Source organism: Pungitius pungitius, unplaced genomic scaffold (genome assembly GCF_949316345.1).
Source record: "Pungitius pungitius unplaced genomic scaffold, fPunPun2.1 scaffold_44, whole genome shotgun sequence".
In the NCBI taxonomy this organism is placed as follows: Eukaryota; Metazoa; Chordata; class Actinopteri; order Perciformes; family Gasterosteidae; genus Pungitius; species Pungitius pungitius.
The window spans coordinates 70,940-80,660 of NW_026909844.1; the positions used below are offsets into that span (position 1 = coordinate 70,940).

General features: G+C 46.2%; 25 non-coding genes across 25 annotated transcripts; 7 read left to right on the forward strand and 18 right to left on the reverse strand.

Annotated features, from left to right (window-relative positions):
• Positions 1 to 401: 401 nt before the first annotated feature.
• Positions 402 to 474, reverse strand: trnav-uac (transfer RNA valine (anticodon UAC)). The gene has a single exon. It is a non-coding gene; the product is annotated as a tRNA-Val (tRNA).
• Positions 475 to 759: 285 nt separating this feature from the next.
• Positions 760 to 831, forward strand: trnad-guc (transfer RNA aspartic acid (anticodon GUC)). The gene has a single exon. It is a non-coding gene; the product is annotated as a tRNA-Asp (tRNA).
• A 104-nt stretch (positions 832 to 935) lies between these two features.
• On the reverse strand, positions 936 to 1,008 carry trnav-uac (transfer RNA valine (anticodon UAC)). Its single transcript has one exon. It is a non-coding gene; the product is annotated as a tRNA-Val (tRNA).
• A 461-nt stretch (positions 1,009 to 1,469) lies between these two features.
• trnav-uac (transfer RNA valine (anticodon UAC)) lies at positions 1,470 to 1,542 on the reverse strand. The gene has a single exon. It is a non-coding gene; the product is annotated as a tRNA-Val (tRNA).
• Positions 1,543 to 1,827: 285 nt separating this feature from the next.
• On the forward strand, positions 1,828 to 1,899 carry trnad-guc (transfer RNA aspartic acid (anticodon GUC)). Its single transcript has one exon. It is a non-coding gene; the product is annotated as a tRNA-Asp (tRNA).
• A 104-nt stretch (positions 1,900 to 2,003) lies between these two features.
• On the reverse strand, positions 2,004 to 2,076 carry trnav-uac (transfer RNA valine (anticodon UAC)). The gene has a single exon. It is a non-coding gene; the product is annotated as a tRNA-Val (tRNA).
• Positions 2,077 to 2,361: 285 nt separating this feature from the next.
• trnad-guc (transfer RNA aspartic acid (anticodon GUC)) lies at positions 2,362 to 2,433 on the forward strand. Its single transcript has one exon. It is a non-coding gene; the product is annotated as a tRNA-Asp (tRNA).
• A 104-nt stretch (positions 2,434 to 2,537) lies between these two features.
• On the reverse strand, positions 2,538 to 2,610 carry trnav-uac (transfer RNA valine (anticodon UAC)). Its single transcript has one exon. It is a non-coding gene; the product is annotated as a tRNA-Val (tRNA).
• Positions 2,611 to 3,071: 461 nt separating this feature from the next.
• Positions 3,072 to 3,144, reverse strand: trnav-uac (transfer RNA valine (anticodon UAC)). Its single transcript has one exon. It is a non-coding gene; the product is annotated as a tRNA-Val (tRNA).
• Positions 3,145 to 3,605: 461 nt separating this feature from the next.
• On the reverse strand, positions 3,606 to 3,678 carry trnav-uac (transfer RNA valine (anticodon UAC)). Its single transcript has one exon. It is a non-coding gene; the product is annotated as a tRNA-Val (tRNA).
• Positions 3,679 to 3,963: 285 nt separating this feature from the next.
• trnad-guc (transfer RNA aspartic acid (anticodon GUC)) lies at positions 3,964 to 4,035 on the forward strand. The gene has a single exon. It is a non-coding gene; the product is annotated as a tRNA-Asp (tRNA).
• A 104-nt stretch (positions 4,036 to 4,139) lies between these two features.
• Positions 4,140 to 4,212, reverse strand: trnav-uac (transfer RNA valine (anticodon UAC)). The gene has a single exon. It is a non-coding gene; the product is annotated as a tRNA-Val (tRNA).
• A 461-nt stretch (positions 4,213 to 4,673) lies between these two features.
• On the reverse strand, positions 4,674 to 4,746 carry trnav-uac (transfer RNA valine (anticodon UAC)). Its single transcript has one exon. It is a non-coding gene; the product is annotated as a tRNA-Val (tRNA).
• Positions 4,747 to 5,207: 461 nt separating this feature from the next.
• trnav-uac (transfer RNA valine (anticodon UAC)) lies at positions 5,208 to 5,280 on the reverse strand. The gene has a single exon. It is a non-coding gene; the product is annotated as a tRNA-Val (tRNA).
• A 285-nt stretch (positions 5,281 to 5,565) lies between these two features.
• On the forward strand, positions 5,566 to 5,637 carry trnad-guc (transfer RNA aspartic acid (anticodon GUC)). The gene has a single exon. It is a non-coding gene; the product is annotated as a tRNA-Asp (tRNA).
• A 104-nt stretch (positions 5,638 to 5,741) lies between these two features.
• On the reverse strand, positions 5,742 to 5,814 carry trnav-uac (transfer RNA valine (anticodon UAC)). Its single transcript has one exon. It is a non-coding gene; the product is annotated as a tRNA-Val (tRNA).
• Positions 5,815 to 6,275: 461 nt separating this feature from the next.
• Positions 6,276 to 6,348, reverse strand: trnav-uac (transfer RNA valine (anticodon UAC)). Its single transcript has one exon. It is a non-coding gene; the product is annotated as a tRNA-Val (tRNA).
• Positions 6,349 to 6,633: 285 nt separating this feature from the next.
• Positions 6,634 to 6,705, forward strand: trnad-guc (transfer RNA aspartic acid (anticodon GUC)). Its single transcript has one exon. It is a non-coding gene; the product is annotated as a tRNA-Asp (tRNA).
• A 104-nt stretch (positions 6,706 to 6,809) lies between these two features.
• On the reverse strand, positions 6,810 to 6,882 carry trnav-uac (transfer RNA valine (anticodon UAC)). Its single transcript has one exon. It is a non-coding gene; the product is annotated as a tRNA-Val (tRNA).
• Positions 6,883 to 7,343: 461 nt separating this feature from the next.
• On the reverse strand, positions 7,344 to 7,416 carry trnav-uac (transfer RNA valine (anticodon UAC)). Its single transcript has one exon. It is a non-coding gene; the product is annotated as a tRNA-Val (tRNA).
• A 461-nt stretch (positions 7,417 to 7,877) lies between these two features.
• Positions 7,878 to 7,950, reverse strand: trnav-uac (transfer RNA valine (anticodon UAC)). Its single transcript has one exon. It is a non-coding gene; the product is annotated as a tRNA-Val (tRNA).
• Positions 7,951 to 8,235: 285 nt separating this feature from the next.
• On the forward strand, positions 8,236 to 8,307 carry trnad-guc (transfer RNA aspartic acid (anticodon GUC)). Its single transcript has one exon. It is a non-coding gene; the product is annotated as a tRNA-Asp (tRNA).
• A 104-nt stretch (positions 8,308 to 8,411) lies between these two features.
• On the reverse strand, positions 8,412 to 8,484 carry trnav-uac (transfer RNA valine (anticodon UAC)). Its single transcript has one exon. It is a non-coding gene; the product is annotated as a tRNA-Val (tRNA).
• A 461-nt stretch (positions 8,485 to 8,945) lies between these two features.
• trnav-uac (transfer RNA valine (anticodon UAC)) lies at positions 8,946 to 9,018 on the reverse strand. The gene has a single exon. It is a non-coding gene; the product is annotated as a tRNA-Val (tRNA).
• A 461-nt stretch (positions 9,019 to 9,479) lies between these two features.
• Positions 9,480 to 9,552, reverse strand: trnav-uac (transfer RNA valine (anticodon UAC)). Its single transcript has one exon. It is a non-coding gene; the product is annotated as a tRNA-Val (tRNA).
• Positions 9,553 to 9,721: the final 169 nt, after the last annotated feature.

The window sequence follows — 9,721 nt, forward strand, 5'->3', positions numbered from 1 at the left end:
TTCATCATGACTTGACCTTCATCACTATGCTACAGTTTGACGTCAGTTCTAAAGCGGTCGGGATGAGAATCAATTCCTACATGTACGAGGCTGTGGTTTTCCGCTAGGAAGTTGAGGACTGATCAAACCCAGCCAGGACTGAATTTTCGCCGGAAGGGAAAGTGTTCAAGTGCGTACCTTCTCTTCACCACGGCCAGAAATCTGGCATAAGGATTTCAGAGTGATTCCTCGTTAGTATAGTGGACAGTATCTCTGCCTGTCATGCAGAAGACCAGGTTTCGATTCCCTGACGGGGAGAGTCTTCGTCAAACAGTAAGCGTATGCTCAGACTGGAAGCGTAGTCTTTTTTAATTGACGAAGTGAATAATTTTCTTTTGCAGAGAAGGCGGGATAAAGGTCAATGTTTCCGCCCAGTTTCGAACTGGGGACCTTTCGCGTGTAAGGCGAACGTGATAACCACTACACTACAAAAACCACGGCTAGGTTTCTCTTGAACATATCCCTGCTCTTTGCGGAAGATCTTGATCTGATGGCTTCATCATGACTTGACCTTCATCACTATGCTACAGTTTGACGTCAGTTCTAAAGCGGTCGGGATGAGAATCAATTCCTACATGTACGAGGCTGTGGTTTTCCGCTAGGAAGTTGAGGACTGATCAAACCCAGCCAAGACTGAATTTTTGCCGGAAGGGAAAGTGTTCAAGTGCGTACCTTCTCTTCACAACGGCTAGAAATCTGGCATAAGGATTTCAGAGTGATTCCTCGTTAGTATAGTGGACAGTATCTCTGCCTGTCATGCAGAAGACCAGGGTTCGATTCCCTGACGGGGAGAGTCTTCGTCAAACAGTAAGCGTATAGTCAGACTGGAAGCGTAGTCTTTTTTAATTGACCAAGTGAATAATTTTCTTTTGCAGACAGGGCGGGAAAAAGGTCAATGTTTCCGCCCAGGTTCGAACTGGGGACCTTCCGCGTGTAAGGCGAACGTGATAACCACTACACTACGGAAACCACAGCTAGGTTTCTTTTAAACATATGCCTGCTCTTTGCGGAAGATCTTGATCTGATGGCTTCATCATGACTTGACCGTCATCACTATGCTACAGTTTAAAGTCAGTTCTAAAGCGGTCGGGATGAGAATCAATCCCTACATGTACGAGGCTGTGGTTTTCCGCTAGGAAGTTGAGGACTGATCAAATCCAGCCAGGACTGAATTTTCGCCGGAAGGGAAAGTGTTCAAGTGCGTACCTTCTCTTCACAACGGCCAGAAATCTGGCATAAGGATTTCAGAGTGATTCCTCGTTAGTATAGTGGACAGTATCTCTGCCTGTCACGCAGAAGACCAGGTTTCGATTCCCTGACGGGGAGAGTCTTCGTCAAACAGTAAGCGTATGCTCAGACTGGAAGCGTAGTCTTTTTTAATTGACGAAGTGAATAATTTTCTTTTGCAGAGAAGGCGGGATAAAGGTCAATGTTTCCGCCCAGTTTCGAACTGGGGACCTTTCGCGTGTAAGGCGAACGTGATAACCACTACACTACAAAAACCACGGCTAGGTTTCTCTTGAACATATCCCTGCTCTTTGCGGAAGATCTTGATCTGATGGCTTCATCATGACTTGACCTTCATCACTATGCTACAGTTTGACGTCAGTTCTAAAGCGGTCGGGATGAGAATCAATTCCTACATGTACGAGGCTGTGGTTTTCCGCTAGGAAGTTGAGGACTGATCAAACCCAGCCAGGACTGAATTTTTGCCGGAAGGGAAAGTGTTCAAGTGCGTACCTTCTCTTCACAACGGCTAGAAATCTGGCATAAGGATTTCAGAGTGATTCCTCGTTAGTATAGTGGACAGTATCTCTGCCTGTCATGCAGAAGACCAGGGTTCGATTCCCTGACGGGGAGAGTCTTCGTCAAACAGTAAGCGTATAGTCAGACTGGAAGCGTAGTCTTTTTTAATTGACCAAGTGAATAATTTTCTTTTGCAGAGAAGGCGGGATAAAGGTCAATGTTTCCGCCCAGTTTCGAACTGGGGACCTTTCGCGTGTAAGGCGAACGTGATAACCACTACACTACAAAAACCACGGCTAGGTTTCTCTTGAACATATCCCTGCTCTTTGCGGAAGATCTTGATCTGATGGCTTCATCATGACTTGACCTTCATCACTATGCTACAGTTTGACGTCAGTTCTAAAGCGGTCGGGATGAGAATCAATTCCTACATGTACGAGGCTGTGGTTTTCCGCTAGGAAGTTGAGGACTGATCAAACCCAGCCAGGACTGAATTTTTGCCGGAAGGGAAAGTGTTCAAGTGCGTACCTTCTCTTCACAACGGCCAGAAATCTGGCATAAGGATTTCAGAGTGATTCCTCGTTAGTATAGTGGACAGTATCTCTGCCTGTCATGCAGAAGACCAGGGTTCGATTCCCTGACGGGGAGAGTCTTCGTCAAACAGTAAGCGTATAGTCAGACTGGAAGCGTAGTCTTTTTTAATTGACCAAGTGAATAATTTTCTTTTGCAGACAGGGCGGGAAAAAGGTCAATGTTTCCGCCCATGTTCGAACTGGGGACCTTCCGCGTGTAAGGCGAACGTGATAACCACTACACTACGGAAACCACAGCTAGGTTTCTTTTAAACATATGCCTGCTCTTTGCGGAAGATCTTGATCTGATGGCTTCATCATGACTTGACCGTCATCACTATGCTACAGTTTAAAGTCAGTTCTAAAGCGGTCGGGATGAGAATCAATCCCTACATGTACGAGGCTGTGGTTTTCCGCTAGGAAGTTGAGGACTGATCAAATCCAGCCAGGACTGAATTTTTGCCGGAAGGGAAAGTGTTCAAATGCGTACCTTCTCTTCACAACGGCCAGAAATCTGGCATAAGGATTTCAGAGTGATTCCTCGTTAGTATATTGGACAGTATCTCTGCCTGTCACGCAGAAGACCAGGTTTCGATTCCCTGACGGGGAGAGTCTTCGTCAAACAGTAAGCGTATAGTCAGACTGGAAGCGTAGTGTTTTTTAATTGACCAAGTGAATAATTTTCTTTTGCAGACAGGGCGGGAAAAAGGTCAATGTTTCCACCCAGTTTCGAACTGGGGACCTTTCGCGTGTAAGGCGAACGTGATAACCACTACACTACGGAAACCACAGCTAGGTTTCTTTTGAACATATGCCTGCTCTTTGCGGAAGATCTTGATCTGATGGCTTCATCATGACTTGACCTTCATCACTATGCTACAGTTTGACGTCAGTTCTAAAGCGGTCGGGATGAGAATCAATTCCTACATGTACGAGGCTGTGGTTTTCCGCTAGGAAGTTGAGGACTGATCAAACCCAGCCAGGACTGAATTTTCGCCGGAAGGGAAAGTGTTCAAGTGCGTACCTTCTCTTCACCACGGCCAGAAATCTGGCATAAGGATTTCAGAGTGATTCCTCGTTAGTATAGTGGACAGTATCTCTGCCTGTCATGCAGAAGACCAGGTTTCGATTCCCTGACGGGGAGAGTCTTCGTCAAACAGTAAGCGTATGCTCAGACTGGAAGCGTAGTCTTTTTTAATTGACGAAGTGAATAATTTTCTTTTGCAGAGAAGGCGGGATAAAGGTCAATGTTTCCGCCCAGTTTCGAACTGGGGACCTTTCGCGTGTAAGGCGAACGTGATAACCACTACACTACAAAAACCACGGCTAGGTTTCTCTTGAACATATCCCTGCTCTTTGCGGAAGATCTTGATCTGATGGCTTCATCATGACTTGACCTTCATCACTATGCTACAGTTTGACGTCAGTTCTAAAGCGGTCGGGATGAGAATCAATTCCTACATGTACGAGGCTGTGGTTTTCCGCTAGGAAGTTGAGGACTGATCAAACCCAGCCAGGACTGAATTTTTGCCGGAAGGGAAAGTGTTCAAGTGCGTACCTTCTCTTCACAACGGCTAGAAATCTGGCATAAGGATTTCAGAGTGATTCCTCGTTAGTATAGTGGACAGTATCTCTGCCTGTCATGCAGAAGACCAGGGTTCGATTCCCTGACGGGGAGAGTCTTCGTCAAACAGTAAGCGTATAGTCAGACTGGAAGCGTAGTCTTTTTTAATTGACCAAGTGAATAATTTTCTTTTGCAGACAGGGCGGGAAAAAGGTCAATGTTTCCGCCCAGGTTCGAACTGGGGACCTTCCGCGTGTAAGGCGAACGTGATAACCACTACACTACGGAAACCACAGCTAGGTTTCTTTTAAACATATGCCTGCTCTTTGCGGAAGATCTTGATCTGATGGCTTCATCATGACTTGACCGTCATCACTATGCTACAGTTTAAAGTCAGTTCTAAAGCGGTCGGGATGAGAATCAATCCCTACATGTACGAGGCTGTGGTTTTCCGCTAGGAAGTTGAGGACTGATCAAATCCAGCCAGGACTGAATTTTCGCCGGAAGGGAAAGTGTTCAAGTGCGTACCTTCTCTTCACAACGGCCAGAAATCTGGCATAAGGATTTCAGAGTGATTCCTCGTTAGTATAGTGGACAGTATCTCTGCCTGTCACGCAGAAGACCAGGTTTCGATTCCCTGACGGGGAGAGTCTTCGTCAAACAGTAAGCGTATAGTCAGACTGGAAGCGTAGTCTTTTTTAATTGACCAAGTGAATAATTTTCTTTTGCAGACAGGGCGGGAAAAAGGTCAATGTTTCCGCCCAGTTTCGAACTGGGGACCTTTCGCGTGTAAGGCGAACGTGATAACCACTACACTACGGAAACCACAGCTGGGTTTCTTTTGAACATATGCCTGCTCTTTGCGGAAGATCTTGATCTGATGGCTTCATCATGACTTGACCTTCATCACTATGCTACAGTTTGACGTCAGTTCTAAAGCGGTCGGGATGAGAATCAATTCCTACATGTACGAGGCTGTGGTTTTCCGCTAGGAAGTTGAGGACTGATCAAACCCAGCCAGGACTGAATTTTCGCCGGAAGGGAAAGTGTTCAAGTGCGTACCTTCTCTTCACCACGGCCAGAAATCTGGCATAAGGATTTCAGAGTGATTCCTCGTTAGTATAGTGGACAGTATCTCTGCCTGTCATGCAGAAGACCAGGTTTCGATTCCCTGACGGGGAGAGTCTTCGTCAAACAGTAAGCGTATGCTCAGACTGGAAGCGTAGTCTTTTTTAATTGACCAAGTGAATAATTTTCTTTTGCAGAGAAGGCGGGATAAAGGTCAATGTTTCCGCCCAGTTTCGAACTGGGGACCTTTCGCGTGTAAGGCGAACGTGATAACCACTACACTACAAAAACCACGGCTAGGTTTCTCTTGAACATATCCCTGCTCTTTGCGGAAGATCTTGATCTGATGGCTTCATCATGACTTGACCTTCATCACTATGCTACAGTTTGACGTCAGTTCTAAAGCGGTCGGGATGAGAATCAATTCCTACATGTACGAGGCTGTGGTTTTCCGCTAGGAAGTTGAGGACTGATCAAACCCAGCCAGGACTGAATTTTTGCCGGAAGGGAAAGTGTTCAAGTGCGTACCTTCTCTTCACAACGGCCAGAAATCTGGCATAAGGATTTCAGAGTGATTCCTCGTTAGTATAGTGGACAGTATCTCTGCCTGTCATGCAGAAGACCAGGGTTCGATTCCCTGACGGGGAGAGTCTTCGTCAAACAGTAAGCGTATAGTCAGACTGGAAGCGTAGTCTTTTTTAATTGACCAAGTGAATAATTTTCTTTTGCAGACAGGGCGGGAAAAAGGTCAATGTTTCCGCCCAGGTTCGAACTGGGGACCTTCCGCGTGTAAGGCGAACGTGATAACCACTACACTACGGAAACCACAGCTAGGTTTCTTTTGAACATATGCCTGCTCTTTGCGGAAGATCTTGATCTGATGGCTTCATCATGACTTGACCTTCATCACTATGCTACAGTTTGACGTCAGTTCTAAAGCGGTCGGGATGAGAATCAATTCCTACATGTACGAGGCTGTGGTTTTCCGCTAGGAAGTTGAGGACTGATCAAACCCAGCCAGGACTGAATTTTCGCCGGAAGGGAAAGTGTTCAAGTGCGTACCTTCTCTTCACCACGGCCAGAAATCTGGCATAAGGATTTCAGAGTGATTCCTCGTTAGTATAGTGGACAGTATCTCTGCCTGTCATGCAGAAGACCAGGTTTCGATTCCCTGACGGGGAGAGTCTTCGTCAAACAGTAAGCGTATGCTCAGACTGGAAGCGTAGTCTTTTTTAATTGACGAAGTGAATAATTTTCTTTTGCAGAGAAGGCGGGATAAAGGTCAATGTTTCCGCCCAGTTTCGAACTGGGGACCTTTCGCGTGTAAGGCGAACGTGATAACCACTACACTACAAAAACCACGGCTAGGTTTCTCTTGAACATATCCCTGCTCTTTGCGGAAGATCTTGATCTGATGGCTTCATCATGACTTGACCTTCATCACTATGCTACAGTTTGACGTCAGTTCTAAAGCGGTCGGGATGAGAATCAATTCCTACATGTACGAGGCTGTGGTTTTCCGCTAGGAAGTTGAGGACTGATCAAACCCAGCCAGGACTGAATTTTTGCCGGAAGGGAAAGTGTTCAAGTGCGTACCTTCTCTTCACAACGGCTAGAAATCTGGCATAAGGATTTCAGAGTGATTCCTCGTTAGTATAGTGGACAGTATCTCTGCCTGTCATGCAGAAGACCAGGGTTCGATTCCCTGACGGGGAGAGTCTTCGTCAAACAGTAAGCGTATAGTCAGACTGGAAGCGTAGTCTTTTTTAATTGACCAAGTGAATAATTTTCTTTTGCAGACAGGGCGGGAAAAAGGTCAATGTTTCCGCCCAGGTTCGAACTGGGGACCTTCCGCGTGTAAGGCGAACGTGATAACCACTACACTACGGAAACCACAGCTAGGTTTCTTTTAAACATATGCCTGCTCTTTGCGGAAGATCTTGATCTGATGGCTTCATCATGACTTGACCGTCATCACTATGCTACAGTTTAAAGTCAGTTCTAAAGCGGTCGGGATGAGAATCAATCCCTACATGTACGAGGCTGTGGTTTTCCGCTAGGAAGTTGAGGACTGATCAAATCCAGCCAGGACTGAATTTTCGCCGGAAGGGAAAGTGTTCAAGTGCGTACCTTCTCTTCACAACGGCCAGAAATCTGGCATAAGGATTTCAGAGTGATTCCTCGTTAGTATAGTGGACAGTATCTCTGCCTGTCACGCAGAAGACCAGGTTTCGATTCCCTGACGGGGAGAGTCTTCGTCAAACAGTAAGCGTATAGTCAGACTGGAAGCGTAGTCTTTTTTAATTGACCAAGTGAATAATTTTCTTTTGCAGACAGGGCGGGAAAAAGGTCAATGTTTCCGCCCAGTTTCGAACTGGGGACCTTTCGCGTGTAAGGCGAACGTGATAACCACTACACTACGGAAACCACAGCTAGGTTTCTTTTGAACATATGCCTGCTCTTTGCGGAAGATCTTGATCTGATGGCTTCATCATGACTTGACCTTCATCACTATGCTACAGTTTGACGTCAGTTCTAAAGCGGTCGGGATGAGAATCAATTCCTACATGTACGAGGCTGTGGTTTTCCGCTAGGAAGTTGAGGACTGATCAAACCCAGCCAGGACTGAATTTTCGCCGGAAGGGAAAGTGTTCAAGTGCGTACCTTCTCTTCACCACGGCCAGAAATCTGGCATAAGGATTTCAGAGTGATTCCTCGTTAGTATAGTGGACAGTATCTCTGCCTGTCATGCAGAAGACCAGGTTTCGATTCCCTGACGGGGAGAGTCTTCGTCAAACAGTAAGCGTATGCTCAGACTGGAAGCGTAGTCTTTTTTAATTGACCAAGTGAATAATTTTCTTTTGCAGAGAAGACGGGATAAAGGTCAATGTTTCCGCCCAGTTTCGAACTGGGGACCTTTCGCGTGTAAGGCGAACGTGATAACCACTACACTACAAAAACCACGGCTAGGTTTCTCTTGAACATATCCCTGCTCTTTGCGGAAGATCTTGATCTGATGGCTTCATCATGACTTGACCTTCATCACTATGCTACAGTTTGACGTCAGTTCTAAAGCGGTCGGGATGAGAATCAATTCCTACATGTACGAGGCTGTGGTTTTCCGCTAGGAAGTTGAGGACTGATCAAACCCAGCCAGGACTGAATTTTTGCCGGAAGGGAAAGTGTTCAAGTGCGTACCTTCTCTTCACAACGGCCAGAAATCTGGCATAAGGATTTCAGAGTGATTCCTCGTTAGTATAGTGGACAGTATCTCTGCCTGTCATGCAGAAGACCAGGGTTCGATTCCCTGACGGGGAGAGTCTTCGTCAAACAGTAAGCGTATAGTCAGACTGGAAGCGTAGTCTTTTTTAATTGACCAAGTGAATAATTTTCTTTTGCAGACAGGGCGGGAAAAAGGTCAATGTTTCCGCCCAGGTTCGAACTGGGGACCTTCCGCGTGTAAGGCGAACGTGATAACCACTACACTACGGAAACCACAGCTAGGTTTCTTTTAAACATATGCCTGCTCTTTGCGGAAGATCTTGATCTGATGGCTTCATCATGACTTGACCGTCATCACTATGCTACAGTTTAAAGTCAGTTCTAAAGCGGTCGGGATGAGAATCAATCCCTACATGTACGAGGCTGTGGTTTTCCGCTAGGAAGTTGAGGACTGATCAAATCCAGCCAGGACTGAATTTTTGCCGGAAGGGAAAGTGTTCAAGTGCGTACCTTCTCTTCACAACGGCCAGAAATCTGGCATAAGGATTTCAGAGTGATTCCTCGTTAGTATATTGGACAGTATCTCTGCCTGTCACGCAGAAGACCAGGTTTCGATTCCCTGACGGGGAGAGTCTTCGTCAAACAGTAAGCGTATAGTCAGACTGGAAGCGTAGTGTTTTTTAATTGACCAAGTGAATAATTTTCTTTTGCAGACAGGGCGGGAAAAAGGTCAATGTTTCCGCCCAGTTTCGAACTGGGGACCTTTCGCGTGTAAGGCGAACGTGATAACCACTACACTACGGAAACCACAGCTAGGTTTCTTTTGAACATATGCCTGCTCTTTGCGGAAGATCTTGATCTGATGGCTTCATCATGACTTGACCTTCATCACTATGCTACAGTTTGACGTCAGTTCTAAAGCGGTCGGGATGAGAATCAATTCCTACATGTACGAGGCTGTGGTTTTCCGCTAGGAAGTTGAGGACTGATCAAACCCAGCCAGGACTGAATTTTCGCCGGAAGGGAAAGTGTTCAAGTGCGTACCTTCTCTTCACCACGGCCAGAAATCTGGCATAAGGATTTCAGAGTGATTCCTCGTTAGTATAGTGGACAGTATCTCTGCCTGTCATGCAGAAGACCAGGTTTCGATTCCCTGACGGGGAGAGTCTTCGTCAAACAGTAAGCGTATGCTCAGACTGGAAGCGTAGTCTTTTTTAATTGACGAAGTGAATAATTTTCTTTTGCAGAGAAGGCGGGATAAAGGTCAATGTTTCCGCCCAGTTTCGAACTGGGGACCTTTCGCGTGTAAGGCGAACGTGATAACCACTACACTACAAAAACCACGGCTAGGTTTCTCTTGAACATATCCCTGCTCTTTGCGGAAGATCTTGATCTGATGGTTTCATCATGACTTGACCTTCATCACTATGCTACAGTTTGACGTCAGTTCTAAAGCGGTCGGGATGAGAATCAATTCCTACATGTACGAGGCTGTGGTTTTCCGCTAGGA